This window comes from Pangasianodon hypophthalmus, chromosome 4, assembly GCF_027358585.1.
Source record: "Pangasianodon hypophthalmus isolate fPanHyp1 chromosome 4, fPanHyp1.pri, whole genome shotgun sequence".
NCBI classification, from domain to species: domain Eukaryota; kingdom Metazoa; phylum Chordata; class Actinopteri; order Siluriformes; family Pangasiidae; genus Pangasianodon; species Pangasianodon hypophthalmus.
Window position 1 is genome coordinate 26,397,390 of NC_069713.1, and position 19,283 is coordinate 26,416,672.

General features: G+C 36.8%; 1 protein-coding gene across 6 annotated transcripts in view; it reads left to right on the top strand.

Moving 5' to 3' along the window:
* tnr (tenascin R (restrictin, janusin)) overlaps positions 1–19,283 on the top strand; it is a 171,186-nt gene that overhangs the window by 29,652 nt on the left and 122,251 nt on the right. The window contains exons 1-2 of one of the 6 annotated variants that reach the window (XM_034303944.2): positions 3,229–7,439; positions 7,540–7,588. The exons of the other annotated variants lie outside the window; for them this stretch is intronic. The gene's annotated coding sequence lies outside the window, so the exon portion shown is untranslated. Of the gene's footprint in view, positions 1–3,228; positions 7,440–7,539; positions 7,589–19,283 lie in introns of those variants that run through there. 6 annotated transcript variants of the gene reach the window in all.

Genomic DNA, 19,283 nt, shown 5'->3' on the forward strand with positions numbered 1-19,283 from the left:
TGTCATTTTCCAATAATAGGTCTGAGCCACCAACGAGAGTTATTTAGCTGCTGTTTATAAAGGACAGAAAGAATAGTGTAGAAGAGTTTTGCACTTCTTGTTCCTCTCAATTCTTTATGCTCTCTTATTATTAATCATCACATTCTCATTATTGATCAGTCATTTGAGAGGACAGTGCTCAGAGGTCCAGTGGTGGTTCTCTGGCAGTTTTGGGATTTGAATTTGCTCCATTCTGCTCATTAGCACAAGACACATCAAGAGATGCAACACAAGAATGGGTGAAAGTTTTGACCTTTTTTAAATTCTCAGATTGAACTGAGGAAATAAAATGTTTATGTCTACAAATGCCTGACTTTTATTAAAATATTACATATTTTCACCTGAGATCAATATTACAAAGCACAGACAGATTCTGAGGTTACACCCTGTAAAACTATAGCAGTTATTTATTATAAATGTTCCGTCAAAGAGTACACAGTATCCAAATGCCTCATCTGTCTACCTATATATGTATATACTGTATACTATATACTATAGCTGTAATAGCTTAATAATATAGTAGTGCAGTTCATTATTAAATATTACAGCTATAGTGTCTACCCGTGATTTCCATTCAGTACCAAGCTGTGGGATTAAATGTCACATGTAATGGTGGGAAGCATGTCCTTAGCTGTTTTTTGACCTTGTAGTATCATTAGAAATCAAATGGACATATACGTTGCCATTGCGCTACTTTTACAAGACCACCCTAGGGAGGAAAGCTTCATTAGAGCAGTGTTTCTGTTAGCTAAAAGACTGATTCTTATTAAAACAGCTGCATATTAGGGAGACAGAGGTTATGCAGGGTAAGCCTAACTGCTTAATCTCTCTGCTAATCAATAGGTACTGCAAATGCAGACGCTATAAAGATGCTAAAAAGACAGATGCATGGTACATAAAACAGGAAGCTTAAAAAACATATACTCATCTTTGTTTTTTCAGGCCTGATTGAATGGCCTGATTGAAAGACCTTACTCCTAGAACAGACCTGAACAGCTTGTCATAATCACATTACTCTTTCTCCCCCATAGAGAGGCAAGCTGCTGTTAAGTTTGTTGAATCTTCAGGGCACCATTGCCTGTCAGCAATGAAATTTTTAATTATCACCTGGAAACCAATCTTTATGCCTCCCCGTGGCATGGTTGAGAAAAGGGCTACACTGTAAAAAAATAATCTTGTATACTTACATTATCTTACTAGCAGCAGAGTTGTCAAGTTGTTACTGTAATTAATATTTACAGCATAGTTACTGTGATGTTTGTTTATGGCAATGGAACATTATACTGACTGCAAAATTAGTAGCAGTGTTTTACAATATAAAAAGCATGCCTGCACTGTTGATTTAATATATTGAATAAATTTTAAATAGTCAAAAATCCTAAAAAACGAATCGGATATAAATTTGTGTATTAAAGCAATTATTTCAGTTCAAATGAAATCAAACAAACATAACATTTCAAATTACACAGTAAGAACCTGATAAAATGAACAATGACAAGTACTGTGATAGAATCAGCAACTGAAAGCAAGCTATAGTATATAGTAAAAAAAAAAAACAGCAACTGAAAGCAAGCTATAGTATATGGGTTATTTATTTAAAATAACAGGCAGGAAGCAAATGTTAGCTACCTAGCTAGGCTAGCATTACCTAGCTTTTCCGATCCTTCTCTCCATTTGGTTTACTTAAGTAATCAGTCAAGTTATACTAAATTTTGATGAAGAAAAAAAAAAATCCAGTTTGCTTCAGGTAAATACTTTCGATGCCTCATGTTACTGATACTGCATATTTTAGTTGTGTAGTTACCAGAATACTAAGCAAGCTACAGTATCAAACTGTAAAACATTGCTCACAATAAAGATGAATTAATTCTACTGTAGAAGCCCTAGTGAAAAAAAAAATGCTAAGTATACTTGTAGCCAGACTAATTGTCAGTATACTTCAAGTGTGTTAATGATTAGATAACTTGAAGTGTGCTATTTTGGAACAACTAATATTGTGCTAAGTATATTTTAGTTGTAATTAAATTGTAGTAAAGCTTTAAGTGTATTTAGTGTAATTTTAGGTGCTAAATTGGATCAACTTCAAGTATACTTAGTACACTTTAAGTATATGCATGTGTAAGATAATTGCATGCTTGATTAGTGATATTAAAGTGTACTTTTTTTGTATTACAAGTACATTACAAATTAATTAAGAGTGTCTTCAAAGCAGTGAAAAAACAGACCGGCCCCCCGAATCCTCCCGGTGCTCCCGATTAGCCAATCTGGGCCTGCTACCATCCATGACTTGCCGTGCTCGTCATCACTGAAAGAAGGAGAACTTCCTTCCTCCCAAGAATTGTTACTGTTGCCGTTGGAAGTAAAACTTTTTGTCGGGTTGTTCACCGAGTTTCTGCCTCTTTTTTTCCCTGAAATCTCCGTCATACCCTTTTCCAACATCGCACCCCCCTTAATTTAACTTAAAGTATACTACAACTTCAAGTTATTTAATAATGTACTTTGAAAGTATACTTTAAATGCATTGTTACAATGGTCATTTTCAGCACACAGTTAAAAATAATACTAAAATATATTTACATAAAGTGCAAATAAATACACTTTTAAAAAAATGTAAAAAACTTTCAATTCAAGTTTATTTTTGTAAAATATATTTTTAGAAAATATACTAAATTACAATTATTTTAAAGTGTGTTAAAAGTTGTATAGTAAAAATAGGCAAAAGCATGGTGGTAATACACTTTTTATATATTTAAAGTTAGTACAATTTTTTGTTAGTATATTTGCAATGTACTATTGAAACAGGAAATATATTACAAATACAATAAAGTATACTTTTTTTCACTAGGGAGTTTAAAGTAATTGCTCTTCAAAGTCACAAGATCTGTCAAGTTTATAATGGATTAAAATAGCCTACTGGCACAATTATATTGACAGATCATGTGACTTTGGAGAGCAATTACTTTAACATTCTACAGTAAAATTAATTGATGATGATTATTATTATTGTTATTAATTGATTAATTGAGCATAGAGTAGGTCACTGTGAACTGATATAAGTGGCTTTGATTGTCTATTAATTTGAAATTTCCCTTTCACAATGCATCAAAATAGCCTACTGCTTCAATTATATTGACAGATCTAGTGCTTTGATTTATATAATAATATAAATTTAAACTTGATTGTTTTTAGCCATTTTTAAATATAAAAGAATAAATACAAAAACTTTCAGCCAGTATACTCATAGATACTGTGAATCAATGTGTGTTTGTTTTGTTACTGATTTATTATAATGGTTGTGTGAATCAATGTGTGTTTGTTTTGTTACTGATTTATTATAATGGTTGTTTTCTGGAAAGTTTAGTTGCTTTGGTTGTGTAGGAGCTCGTGGACGCTTGCTTCCTGAATTCAGCACCATTACTGCTAAGTATCTAAAAGCCGTACCCATAAAATTTTACGTGCCACAGTAAGGGCAAAACATTTCAATGTGTGAAACAGAAGGAAAGAACTTCAACCGGTTTTGCTAGGCTAAGATAACAGAAGACTGAAAAAGCATAATTCCTTTTCACTTTGATAGTCATACCCTGTGTCCAATCAGAAACGAGCATGTGATATTCAATAACGACCTACCCTTTCCGTTTTGAGTTATTGTTGTGTTTTTGGTTTTGCTGTTGTGGTTTTAGTTTTGCTTTTGTGTTATTTGCTGTTGGTTTGATAATGTGTTTTGCACTTTAGGGCCACCATATTACTAAATTTTGAGGAAATGAAACATGAAAAAACAAAATGCCAGTTTGCTTCAGGTAAATACTTTTGATGCCTCATTTTAGAGTAATGTTAATGATACTGAATGTTTTACTGTGTAGTTACCAGAATACCAAGCAAGCTACAGTATCAAACTGTAAAAAATTTAAAGGATTATCCTGGTTTGAACACAGTATTTTATTGTAGAAATGACAGAAATTCTTTCAGTGAATCACCTACAAGTGAACTACTTGCAACATTAGATAAGCAATGTCTCAGATTAAGATGCTGTCTCCTCTGATCACATTGTTGTATTTTATCCCTCCTGTCTGCCAGGGGTGGTGTTTATCATCCCTTGTACCAAAACGGTCATGTGATGACGTATGAAATAGTATTCAACAATCATTCCCTTTTTCTATCTCACATGCTCACGTCAGACTCTGTGAACACAGTTTAGAGCTATCCGCTTAGCACTTTCTCTGCTTTGCCTGCACTAAACGGATATTATTTATCATTTACCTCCACTAAGTTCTCCTTCTGTTTTTTTAAGCCCATTGTTACAGCTGGTCCTGCCTCTGTGTTTTCAGCCTTAGAATGTCCAATATTCTGGTGGATTCTGTTAGTTAACTGGCTAATGGACCTTGTGGCTAACATGAGCTGCTAAGCATCATAGAGTTTGCACTCCTTCTACATAGCATGCACTGTTACTGCTTAGTCTGCTATTATTAGGAGAAATTCCCACTAATTTGCCACTCTTTGTTTTGGATTGGGTATTCCGTCTACACAAATGTCTGCTTTTCTAAACTTGAGTTGTACTGACCCATAAACCACACTGTAATATGTAGGGTGCTAACCTTGCGACAGTGTCTAAATTTCTTGGAAAATTGCCTTGGCAGTGACCATCTGAAGGACACTGTAACATCTACTGCCATAACTGAGCATAAATGTCAGTTCTGACACACATACTTCCCTGGTAGATTTGAATTTGGCCCAAGCTCCTTAATCTAAACAGCTTCCAGTCCCAGTGAAAACCAGAAAATATCAGAAGATGCCCACAAACCAGTCCGAGTTGCTCTCAGGAGCCATATTCAGAGTTATTCAGAGTATTCATAGTAAGAAGTTAATGCCAAAATTGGACAGTTCCACAGGAGTTGCGTGCACAGGCAGAGAGAGGGGTGGGGGATGTGACCTTGCCAAAAACAGAGGCATGTCTCAGTTACATGTAATTCCAAACTTTCATGGTGCAATATTGGCTTGAGTAAGGAGCACTATTAAGTCCCAGCTGTAACCACAATATGTCACCCTGAAATTCCCCAAAATGTTTTGGGCTGTAAATGCACTCAAAAAAACTATGGAATACCATTTGAGGGCAATTTTAAATATTGCAAATACATAAATATGACAGTATTAATTTAATTGTATAATCTCCATGGAAGTTTTTTTTTAAATGAAAGAGACCACAAGACACAGAATCTTAATCAGAGACAACTTATCTCAAGGACTAAATTTTATGTGGATAAAATTATTAACTCCAGCTACATCAGTAATTCCCCTAGAATTTCTAGAACTGAGGGCATTCCAGTGATAAATCATTTGTTCTCTTGTGAACAAATGTTCAGCAGAAATGTTCTCTTGTGATCCCTGGTCCCCATTTTGAGAACCATGGCACTAGAGAGTGCAACTATTAGTTCTTTGACATTGCCATGTTCAGGTCTACTGGTTTACTGCTGGGGACTTAAGCCCATTTTCTGAACTTGTACCCACTGATTGTAAATATTTCAATTGTCCTCATACATCAGGTTGTGGCGGAGGGCTGGCTTCTATATTTAAACAAAACTTCTTCTGCTGGACTTTAATGACTGATGCCTACTGTAGTTTTGAACTTCAAATGTTTGTACTGGAACTGGGCAGCCCATTGGTGATTGCATTGATATATCGACCACCTAGATTTCACAAAGATTTTATCAGTGAGTTCTTTAGGGAGAATCTTTACTAATTTTGATAGATTTTTTATTCTAATTTCATTTTTAAGGGGATTTTAATGTCTATGTCTGTCAAAATTCTTCAAAATTCAAGGATATACTCTTGATCTTGTGTTATCCTATGGCTTGTCTGTCTGTGACATTGAAATCCCATGGCTTGTCTGTATGTGACTATCACCAGTGGTGATTTTTCGGCAGCGTTCAATGAGGTATCTCAGTCTCTTGATCTCTCTCTTCATGACTTGTGTGCTGAAGAGCACCTTGGTTTGTTTAATTCTATTTGTACTAATGTTTTAAACTCTGTGGCTTCACTGTAGGCTAAACATCATAAACCTAAGTCTGGGCCCTGGCTAAACGACACAACCAATGCCCTCAGACAGGCCTGTAGGAGAGCTGAAAGAAAATGGAAAAAGATTTTCCATTTTCTTTCTCCTCAAGTCTCCTATGAAATCTTAAAGGAGACGTTAACTCAATTTCAGAGAGCTGTGAGAGCTGCTAAGTCTAAGCATTTTTCTGATCTCGTTGAAAAAAAATTGTCATAGACCAAGAATACTTTTCACTACTGTAAATGCTGTTGTAAATCCTTCTGTTAGTGTTTACCCAGTTGAGACTTTATGTACTTGTCAAAGTTTTCTTCAATTTTTTGTGGACAAGATTAGGGATATTAGACTGAATATTGTTCCCTCTGCTTATAATCCTTCTGTTCCCCTACTGGTGTTGGTGTTTTAAGCCAATTTGAACCTATTTCCTTTTCTCTTTTACAAGATATTGTGGGTCAGCTATAACCTACTGGTTCTCACCTTGATGTTGTTCCCCCACGTCTTTTTAAACAAATGTTTGATGTGGTTGGATCTAGTCTTATTCTAATTATTAATAAATGTCTTGAAACTGGTATTGTTCCAAATTATCTGAAACATGCCATTGTTCATCCCTTTCTTAAAAGGTCAAATTTAGACCCTACAGTTTTGAATAATTTTAGACCTACAGTCCTGCTCACCATTATTGGCACCCCTTCATTTTTTGCATAACCTGTACAATATCTTCAGGAATAAATGAAAATGTACCAAAATTATATCATCGGGATTTTTTAATTGGAGGTCCAAAGTAATTAAACAAAGAACATTGTTTTTCAACTTGCATGTAGTAATTTCAAAGAAGAAACAGGAAAAAACGTCATGGGCAGCTATAAAGGCACCCTTCCTTAATATTTGGTTGCACACCCTTTCGCAGCAATGACAGCCTCCAAACGTTTCTTGTAGCCATCTATAAGCTTCTTGCATTTCTCTGCTGTTATTTTCTCCCACTCTTCCTTTGCAGTTTGATCAAGCTCTTGAACATTTGCAGGGATCTTTTCCCCAATGGCAGATTTCAGCTCACCCCAAAGATTTTCAATAGTATTGAGATCAGGACTCATTGCTGGCCATTTTAAAATAGTCCATTTTTTCCTTTTCAACCATTCCTGTGTGCTTTTGGATGTGTGCTTTGGGTCTTTGTCTTGCTGGAGGACCCATGATCTTTGACTCAAACCAAGTTTTCTTACACTAGGTAGGACATTTCGCTCTAAAATCTCTTGGTAATTCTCTGATTTCATGATTCCTGTGATACGGTCAAGGCCTGCAGTACCAGACGCAGCAAAGCAGCCCCGCAGCATTATGGATCCTCCACCATGCTTAACTGTTGGTAGGGTGTTCTTTTCCTTATAAGTTTCATTGTGCCATCTGTAAACAAACTGTTGGTGTGCATTGCCAAAAAGCTCTATATTTGTTTCATCTGTCCACAGAACATTTTCCCAGATGAATTGTGGTTTGTCCAGATACTCTTTGGCAAAGGTCAGTTGTTCCTTTTTATGTCTTTTCTTCAGCAATGGTGTCTTCCTTGGCCTTCGCCCATGAAGCCCTGCTTGGTTTAGTGTGTATAGTACTTGTTGAAACTATGACCCCAGACTGTTCCAGGTTGGACTTCAGGTCTTTGGATGTTAGAAGTGGTGTTTTTTCCACCATTCGCACCAACCTTCGAAGAGTTCTCTCATCGATTTTCCTCTTTCCCCTATGTCCAGGGAGGTTCTTGACAGTTCCATGCTTGGAAAACTTCTTAATAACATTGCACACTGTTGAAACAGGGATACCAAGGTCTTTGGAGATGGCCTTATACCCTTTGGAGGTCTTGTGTTTGCTAATAATAGCACTTCTGATGTCCTCAGACAGCTCCTTTGTCTTCTCCATTATGACAAAGGAACAGGGAGTAACATGTGGCTTTTTAAAACACTGAAGTCATCATTCAGTGGCTAATATATGTCACATGGGCACTGACAATTTATCACAGGTGATTCTCATTTGTGATTTACCACAGGTGAATCAAAATGTATTTCCATACTGATTTATAGTAAAGGGTGCCAATACCAGTGTCACAGCAAGCTTTAAGTTTTTCTATTTTTTCTCCCATTTTTTTGTTTTAAAATGTTGTTTATCATTTGCTCTTTTGTATCAAACACAAGTTCTTTATAGAAAAAAGCTGTTTCACTTGATTAATGTTTTTCAGGAAGTACTTAAACTTCATGGGTGCCAATAATGGTGAGCAGGACTGTATTTTCAATTTCTCTTTTATTTCAAAAATTTTTAAATTCGCACCCCTGAAGGGTGGGCAGAAGGAGCTCTCCCCACCCTCTGTGTCTTCGTGACGTGGAGCTGAGGTCGATGGCCCAGGCAATGCCTCCCCAGCCAACGCTGCACACACCCTTTACTTACACCCTACCACGCCCTACACTACTAGGTTGACAACGTTCATGGCGCCACGCTCCTCTGCCAGCAGCCATCTTCAGCAGGTGTCTCAGAGCTGCTGGGCGAAGGCAAATGGGTGACCAAGCTCACTGAGCATAAGCAAGCGGAAGCACTGACGGCGCTGTTCAGGGGTGAGGCTGACCCATTGCAAGATAGCCTACTTTAGGTGCGGGTACTCCAGCAGGTTCGCGACCAGAAGTTTATGGGCTGCAAGCTGAACTTCTCCCGACAGTAGCGGCAGACTGTGGACTGTGACATTGGCCAGCCCCACACTTCCTCACACTCGAAGAGGTTGAAGAATGGGGCTGCTGCTGGAGTACCCTGCTGATCCTCTGCCTGTGTTTGGAGCAGGGCCTGGAAGTGCTGTTCCTTCTCCGTGCACAGCTTGAGGAGGGACTGGTGTTGCATCTGATGGATCCTGGAGAGGGACTTAAATGTAAATAACTTGGGCTAATATAACACAGGTGAGAATCATCACGCATTACCTGCTCGTTCGTCCCGCCTCCTCTCCATCCATAGCTGACGCACGACCATGCCCGTGCCCCCACAGTCATTTAGTGTGTGTTCTTTGTTTGTGTACTTCCTGTTTTAATGGGAAGAAACATTAACACTTTTTGGACAACAAGCTTTTTGGGTCAGCTAACACGTCATTTTGGGTCCTGCCCGAACACATGGCTTCCCTGGGAGAGAAAAGATTGTGGGTCAGTGCGTTCTGGACAGAAAAAAAACATCTCAACATTTATTGGACAATATGCTCTTCGTTTATCCCACCTGGATGCATGGCTTCTCTCTGTGATGATTGATAAACCTCTCAAAGGGATGGAACCCCGTAACCACCTGTCCATCAGTAAATCAGGAATGAACCTAACTGATTAAACATACTTAAACATATCTGTACCAGAAGGAATCGGTTGGAGCCTAGAGTAGGCGTAGTTTTTCAGAAATTAATCTATTGTTAGATGAGAAGTACTGATATATGCATTTGGTTTTCATATTTTTAGGGTGGAACATAATCATGTATGAGGTATGTGGACAAGTACTTTAGTAACAAAAAAAAGGGTCATCACCTTCTACACTGTGGTCAAGGACAAGCGGAAAACCGGCGTCAATAGCCAACAGGTGATCAATGACAACTCTCAACAGAGCAGATTTTATATCAAGAAGGACTCCCGTAAATATTCCCCTAAATAGTCTTGTGGTTGTTGCCAATTTCAGTCAGCAAAAGAAAGTCTAAGTATCAGTGATCGTCATTAATGTTGGCTATGATCATCAGTAAATTGGCTATGGAGCAAGAGGTCCATCTAAAAGAAAGGATCAGATCTGATACACACGATGGGGGAATCAGACTATTGTTTATTCCATGACTCAATATATCCTTGTGCCAAGGGCACTGAATAGTTCAAACAGTAGGGATGGAAGTTTCTGAAGCATAGTAAACAGAAAGGCACCAATAGACTGCTGAACATACTCTGGATCCAAGCAATACCTTTTTTTTTAAATCCCAATCACCTCCAGCCCTCTAAGGAGGACCGCATTTCAATTGTTTTTATTTATTTACTTGTTTATTTAGTAAGAATAGGGTATCTGCAGAGTACACAGGGGTTTATCTAAATCTTAGTGGGTTTTTTTTAAGTGCTGTTATGGCCTGACCCTAGACTGGGTTGTAACAATAGTAGTGATGAATAGATGGCAAGTTTGCTGAAATATTTATGAGATATTAAAATATTATAATATTGGAATATGAAATATTATCAGAGGTTGTATATTTTTCCCAAAGAAATATACTCAATACTCAAAGAAGATTGAACAGTTTAGTGTGTTTTTTCCCCCCTCATTTTCCAGTTCAATAATATACAGTAGTCTTCTTGTTGATTAATAAGGCTATCAGGACGGTCTTTCTGAGGTAGTTAAGGATAGAGGTTGTGGATGGGATGCCTAGGAGATATAACGACAGGAAGATTGGAAGTAAACGATCTAAAGTTTATTCATTTTTTTCTTGACAGTGTCAGTGGGCTATGCCAGAATGAGTTAAGAAAATTGTCTTTGGCATTAGGAAGGGATTCTATGCATGTAGTAGATTCAGTGAGACCTATCTGGAACATTTTATTTATGCATTTTATTATAACATGTGTCCAGCTAACTGTACAGTTAAGATTGTGGTGTTGGAAAAATACTGATGGGGCAACCTTGTCTGGTTCCTCTCTGCAAAGGGAAGCTTGGAAACAATATACGTTCATCTTCACTGTTAAAAAGTATCTTTACTAAATTAATAAAATTTGTTTAACAAAGGATTTATTTACACAACTTTAAATAACTTTAAACACCTTTAAAGTTAAGATAATTCCAGCTTGCTTCTAGAGCCTATATAGAGACTATAATTGTATCGTTTTTGTCATTTGTAGTGTGATGAATTACATAATTTAAGAAGGTCTCCCTTTGATACAATCTGTGGTCAGAGTGAATTATACTTTATAACTCTCGAATGTAATATTTATGTAATGACCTCAGCCTCAACCTCAAACCTGTTTGATGCCTCTTGTAGCCAAATGTAGCTATAACACAGATAATGGTGAATGAGTTCCTCTAAATTACAGTTACAAATTACAGGTTGAAACTGAACCCCATTATCCTACTTGTAGTCTAGTATGAGGTTACAGGGTATGTGAATGAGATTATTAACATAATTTTATATTTTTATTTTTTGTTTAACTCTACTTCATTTGCTTGATATAATTATTGACAATATTTATTTTTATTATTTGATTATATAGATACACCACAGATGAGTTTGATAAATAAGGTAATAACTCTTGGTGGAATTTGCGTATGCTTGTTTTATGATCGGATTGACTGTACACAACTTGAATGAGTCATTAAGTCATTAAGACTGTGGAATGCGTAAGTTTTGGATGTAAAGCAATGTTTTACTATTTAAACAAAGCTGCTCTTGCTAAACCTGGTAGGAACCAGCTTTACTGAATATATGTTAAAATTTGATGGGTTTTCAATTCCTCTAAATTCCTAATAGTGTGGCCCAAGTATGCAAAAACCTTTGGAATTCGATTTCAGTTCCACAGGTTTTTGCATACTTGGGCCACACTATTAGGACAGGCTTCCCCAGACTGCCAAGCTATAAAATGTACAGAGAAACTACATCATGCAATGCTGACCTAGCACCTCTAGATTATTGTAATGCTTTGCTAGCTGGAAGGTACACTGGCAAGCTGCTAACTCCGTGTCAGTACCTATGATTTTTTTTTAACTAACCCCTGGCTGTAGTATAACCTTGCTGACAGTGTTTAAACATTTTCCATGTAGATAAAAGTGTGCTGATATCTCAGGGCTCTATGCCCTCAAAACTCTCCAGTTTTAAGTTAAGCTTTTATTATAGTGTATAGTGTAGTATAGTCTCATATTGTATGATTATGATTGTCATACATGTGATATATCAAATACAACAGTCTGTTACAGCATGTTGCTGTGCTATACATGATCTCCTGCTGTCTATGATATTGTCAGTGCAAAATCCTCAGGTGATGTTCCTGCTCTCCTTACTTACTAAACCACTTTAGAAACAGTTGTGCTTGACATTCACTCTCATGATGCTTAAACCTGCCTGAAGACCACACAGACCCAGGGTAGGTAACAAGTTGCAAACCAGATATGGTAGTGATTCCATTTAGTTTGCCAGTATTTTAATAAAAAATCAAGCCAAAATAATAATAATAATAATAATAATAATACACTTTTGGTGTAATCTGTTATAATATAAATAATAATACAATATAAATAATCTGTTATAATGTAAATAATGTGTGATCTCTGTAGTGCTGGGCTAAATTTTCATTCATTAGAATCATTAAATCGTCACTTCAGTTTTAAACTCCTGCTATGTTATGATTTGAAATTAGGTTCAAATTAGCTTGGCTTCCAATCCCTTCCAATCCCTGCCTGAAATTTCATTGACTGATCATTCTGTGTCAGTCTGAATCTTTACTCTGTTGGAGTGCTAATCTCACTTACTTTTGTACTCTGTACTTGTATTCTTCCTTCTGTAATTTCAGTGTTGACTGGGAGATAGTTGTGTTCCTAATGTTGTTAGGGAGTTTCTCAGCTTGCTCATTGAACATCCATCCCAGATGAATGCTGAGTGAATGTTCTTAAACTTACTATAATACTAAATACAGGAAAATTGAAGTGCATGCTAATTGCATCTCTTTCACTGCAAGGTTGACCTGAACACAAAGGGTAACAAAGGCCAGATTAAGTGTACACAGATCAAAGAATAGTGAACACATCATAAAAATATTTTATAAATAAAACCTGTGTGTGCAAATTGCATCAAAAATTAGATTGCTTTCTGCTGACCCTGGCCTTATCAATACCATTAGATCTCAGTACTGCATTTGGTTCCTCTTTATTTTAATATCCACATACTTCCCTTCATCTCCATTATTCACCAACATGGTTTTATCTTCCATTTCTTTCCTCAGAACAAAACCTAATGCTTCTCTTTCACCTTGTGCTTTAAACAACTGCCTACAGAGCATAACACACTGGATGATTTCAAACTTTCCCATATAAGTCAGAGATTATGCTGGTAAGAATCAGGGTAGCCCTTGATAAAGTTAGCAACCTCTGTCTTGTTATAGATGGCATTATTGTAACTCCTTCTACTGCTGTTCAAAATCCTGTAATCATCTTTAAAACAATTATACATTCCATCATACAATTATACATGTACAAATCCTAATCCTAATCCTAATGCTGATCCTAATCTTCATATTCAAAGCAATCTTTGGACTAGGCCCTCCTACCTGATCATCCCTTATACAATATCCGAACCCAGTCACTAGAATCCTCTGGTACTGGTTTTACTACTCCTCACACACAACTCTTGACAGCTGGCAACGGATGAGATACTTTAGTGTCACTGACCCTGAACCCTGGAGTTCTCTGCTTTGACACCTCAGAGGCTGTGCAAACCTCACCTCATTCAAAACCAAACTCAAGACATACATGTTTTTCTTTCACTTTGGCTCCCAGACATAAGTCTAACACTTTCCTAACCTTCCTCCTCACTTTTTGTAATCTGATCACTTGTTTTAGATTTTTATGTCATCTCATTTTGTATGTCTCATTTTGTATGATTTATAAATGGCATTTGTTTAAGCTTATTATTTTGATTATGGTTATAAAGTGAGCCCGAGGATGGAACTATATAAAAATCTTTAAAATATTATTATTATTATTATTATCAGAGAAGCAACATGTAACAGCAGGTAGACTCACATATTGCAAAAGAAATTGCAAAAAAATAAACTGTTTATATTAAGTTACATCAAAGCTATATAAACACCTACACTATTGAAAATGAGTATGGCTGCTTCCAAGCAATCATTTACAGTCCTAATTTCCAGTATGAGTTTAGAAACCATGCGTCTGAAATGAAGAACAATAATTACATGATTCACTGATTATCCCTTATTACCTCTTTCTGCTTCTATTATGCTTGAGTTATTAGTGCTATTGTTGAGAAATAGTGCAGTAAAAATATTAGGCTGCTCTGAAGCTGAACCACTTTCCATCAATGTTTAAAAAAGGAGTCCTGTTGTATGGTGGGGCATGAACTTTTGGTTCAGTCTTTCTTCTCAGCTTTGTTAAACTGTCTAAATTAATGCATATCTCCCATGCAAGTAAATAAATCTTTTATTCAAGCAGAAAACTGACTCTGAGAGTTAGCAGGAACTATATTATCAGATAACAGGCTTACTGTATATGACCTGAGTGAATACTACAAATTCTGTTGTATAAGGTATGTACATTGATCAACCATAACATTAAAATGACTGACAGATGAAGCGAAAAGCATTGATTATCTCATTACAATGACACCACTCAAGGGGTGGGATATATTAGGCAGCAAGTGGAGAGTCAGTTCTTGAAGCAAGAAAAATGGGCAAGCATAAAGATCTGAGTGACTTTGACAAGGGCCGAATTGTGGTGGCAAGAAAACTGGGTCAGAGTATCTCCAAAACGGCAGGTCTTTTGGGGTGTTCCTGGTATGCAGTGGTAAGTACTTACCAAAAGTGGTCCAAGGAAGGACAACTGGTGAGCAGGCGACAAGGTCATGGGTGACCCAGGCTCACTGATGTGCGTGGGGAATGAAGGCTAGCCCACCTGGTCCAATTCCACAGACGAGCTACTGTAGCACAAATTGCTGAAAAGGTTAATGCTGGCTATGATAGAAAAGTGTCAGAACACACAGTGCATCACAGCTTGCTGTGTATGGGGCTCCATAGCCACAGACCAGCCAGAGTGCTGACCCTTGTCCATTGCTGAAATCACCTAGAATGGGCACGTGAGCATCAGAACTGGACCATGGAGCAAGGGAATAAGGTGGCCTTGTCTGATGAATCACTCTTTCTTTTACATCATGTGGATGGCAGGACAATGCGCCCTACCACACTGCAAAAATTGTTCAGGAATGGTTTGAGGAACATGACAAAGAGTTAAAGGTGTTGACTTGGCCTCCAAATTCCCCAGATCTCAATCTAATCTAACATCTGTGGGATGTGCTAGACAAACAAGTCCGATCCATGGAGGCCCCACCTCACAACTTACAGGACTTAAAGGATCTGCTGCTAACATCTTGGTGCCAGATACCACATCACACCTTCAGAGGCCTTGTGGGGTCCCTGCCTCGATGGGTCAGAGCTGTTTTGGTGGCACAAGGGGGACCTACTCAATATTAGGCAGGTGGTTTTAATGTTATGGCTGATCGGTGTATGCACATGTATGTGGTGGCAGGTACCAATATTAAAAGTACATATATATGGAGATGCAGGTTTTTTGTTTATTGTATGGTGAGGTGCAGCTAAGTAGAAACATTTAATGAGGGGTGGTGGAAGAGTTATTTTACTTAGCCTGCTTATTTGCCATCAAAGACTGTTGGGTAAATTTTGTTTGTTTTTAATTAAATCTGCATTATAGTTTTTTTTTTGGCTGATATAAGGTGGAGAGCCTTAAAAACAGGGTGCATTACATTACCATTTACTATACAATCAATCACACAAATCATCTTGTGCCTCCAGAAAGACAGATGGAAGAAGCCACAGCAAAAATCTCTGAAAGAAATGTGTATAATTTGATGACGAAATTTGGACTGAGCAATGGTGGGAAGAAAATACTGCATTCCTGGGATATTTGTCTGCTCAGCATGTTGGTGTGTGTAAAGAGAGTTAAAAAAAACTGTGTAATTCACCTAGAAATATGATTTGTGCATCTTATCATCTTAACATACAAGATATAACATATAACATCATAAAGTAACCAAAGCCAAACACTATATATACACTATAAACATTATATTTCAATGTTACATTCTGAAAACCCTGATGAGAAAAATAGCCATGGTTCAAGGTCCAGATGGAAACAACACACTTCATTCAAATAGGCCTTTCTATAGGCATCTCCTAATATGTCTTTCAAAAGTAAACTGAAGAAAGTGGTTTTCAGCACAACAGAGGAATAACGCTAAAGGATTTTTAAAAGTAAATCACAGATAATGCTATTAATTGGTCTGAGCAATAGACCACAACATGATAGACTAGGTAACACCATGTTCAGCTTCCTAATTACTCCTAATAGGACGGGGCCATTGATTGCCATGAGCATGCATTGATTTGGTGTATTTTAAAAAGTCAGGTGTCTAGACTCTTACCCTGAATAGCATCTCTGAGTTGGGCACTCCTGTAGGTTAATCCAAGCATAGAGCAGGAGCTGTTGATTTGGCAGAGAAAATGCACATACATGCACTTTCTCTGCCTGGAGAATTGTGCAACCCTTCATAACCAGTGGATGACATCACATGACAAATCAAAGTTTTTTGAGTACCACCTTTCATCAAGGTTCTAGATGGATTCAATATAAAACCAGTATACTACTAGCAAATACTTTTTTGCTTAAATCAAGTTCAGGAGGTCAGGGAGAAGAATTGAATGTGTAAAGGGTGCAGTTCATCCCTACTACTACTCAAAGCTATTTTATGTCCATGACATTAAAGTACAGGACTCAGAAAAAGAGTGCTCATTCTGGGAGCAGCAGAAGTCTTGAGCTTCTTTTCTACTGTTCTGATAAGATTTCCTCCTGGAGAAGGTTTATTATTTAGTATACTTAGCTAACTCTACTCAGGGGGAATGGTTGAATCATGTAGGTATTCAATTCAATTCAGTTTTATTTGCATAGTACTTTTAACAGTAGACATTGTCACAAAGCAGCTTTACAGAAATATGAATGTGATTTATATTTAGATCTCTAATGAGCAAGCCAGAGGTGACATTGGCAAGGAAAACTCCCTGAGAAGACATGAGGAAGAAACTTTGAGAGGACCTCATCCTTTTCTGGCTGACACTAGATAGTGTAATTATAAATCATTACAATATTCAGTTGTAGAAAAGTAAAATTTGTGCATTTTATGTAATTTTCAACAACCAGAGCATCCTTATTTCTGAATGCATTACATGTAACTTGTATATAAATGAAAATTGTCTACAGAGTGTCCAGTTCAGGATACATACAAACTGAGGATTATGAATCTGCAAACAGAATGAATTCATATAAATAAAGCCACTTGTGTAGCAGCCCTAAAGAGATACATTTGACTCTACTAATAGCATAGGTAGGATCGCATTGAATGTTTTGCTGGATTTATGAGGTTTGTCATATTTTGTTACATTATATACCTACATTTTCCTTAAGTGGTTGGTTATTTTTAGGCAAAAAGTTAAGGTGCATGTACTAATAAATGGCAAGATATGGTCTGACAAGCTGGCAGCAATCTGCAGGGCAGGAGATGATGTAAAATGTAGTGTCCCATACTGCACTAGTTTTTATAAGCTGTTCGTCTGCTTCTTGTGAAGATTAACATGTTTATGGTGTGACATATTTCACTGTGGATTTTTATGTATTTAAATGCATTATTAAACACTTTTCTGTAGATGATTCCACATGTACATTATACCATAAAGAAGCACTTCCCAAAAACATTTGCACATCTCTCTGTTCAAATTTTAGTGCTTTATGAAGTAAGCAAATAAATTGAGTAAGTATGCGTTGTCATGGTTTTTGCCACAACCATCTTTGGCACATAACGTGTTGCAAAAATAACATCTGGACTTGCTGATATGCTGGAAAAAAAAGCAGTCATGTGAAGTAAAATCAAATGTTTCAGAGAAATGTTTTCCCTAATGTCAAAATATGTATTCATATTGGCTGTGTTTTGAATTGTGTTTTTGGAATCCACTGTAAGAAAGCACACATATATTTCACATTTATGGCAGACACACCCATCCAGAGCAACTTACATTTATCTCATTTTATACAAAGTTGAGAGTTGAGAGACTTGTTATGGGCCTTGCTCAAGGGCACAGCAGTGACAGCTTGGCAGTGCTAGGATTTGAACTCACAACCTTCTGATTAGTAGTCCGTATTTCTCTCTCTCTCTCACCACTCCATACAAATGACAGTAGACAAATTTTAAAATGTTTGAATGATCTAATAAAATTATGAGAAATTTTGCCGACAGAACAGAATTCACTGAATTCATCAGTGATTATTTCGGCACAGATGCAAGAGCGAACAGTTATCGGTTGTGTGAAGAGCAACAATGAGGCTTGTGTTTAAATGCCATAAGTGACTTTTACCTCAGATGAGACTAGAGAGACTGACATGGATGATGCTGATAATGTCCACAACATAGAAAGTTCCATACTGTAAGTAGATTATAATAAATAGGCAGGGAATTTGCTTGTGATTGCCTGTCATGATCTCAGGATAATATTAAAATAGGTTAATATAATTCTAAAATAAATAAAATAGAGATTACATGAGATTTATTAAGCACTGATAAAATTTTTATGATGTACACATGATATTTTGGATTTATTTTGTGATATTGCCTTTGCTATTCATGTTCCTGAAAAAAATCTGATCTTTGGAGATAGATAAAACTATTTTTGCAAGTGTAATTTAGTGATGGAGTGCCAGCATATAACTAGTTCATTTGGGCTTAAGTCATTCATTTTTGTACTCCCTAATTTGATATTTTCTTGTCCAGATTTATATCTGATGTTGGTGGAGTGACACAGGACATGTCTTTTTTAACTCACTTGAGTTCAAAATTGCATTTGCATTAACACCTTATGTGACTGCCCAATTTGTATTTTCCTAAGTTTAAGTCAAGGCTCAAAGAGCAGTTCCAGTGTATTCCTATATTCCTACTTCCCCAGTAGCTGGATGTTTCTTGTTCACTGGCAGGCACATGTTTATAATAATCTGATGGTCCAATACAGACAAATTCCATAGTATATTCATAGCTGGCAAGAATGCACAGAAATTAATGATGGATATGAGTAATTATTAAGCCTGGATTACATTATAATATCAAATTAAAAGTATGGTCAGATTCTGGGAGGCTTTAAGTTTTCTTGTTTGTTCAAGAATGATGATTGAACATTGCAGCAGCATGCATCTTGATGATGTACCCATTATAACACTTTTTGCAAATATTTCACTCTTCACCAGGTTCCAACATGCATCTATAATCACCTGTGACTCTGTACGTTATTTTTGCATTTTAATTATGATAGTGAAAATATGGCCATATTATTTGGTTCACACTTCTTTTTATCCTAAGTACTCATATTGGGCTCCCAAAAATCAATGTGTAGGAATGAGTATATGCTGC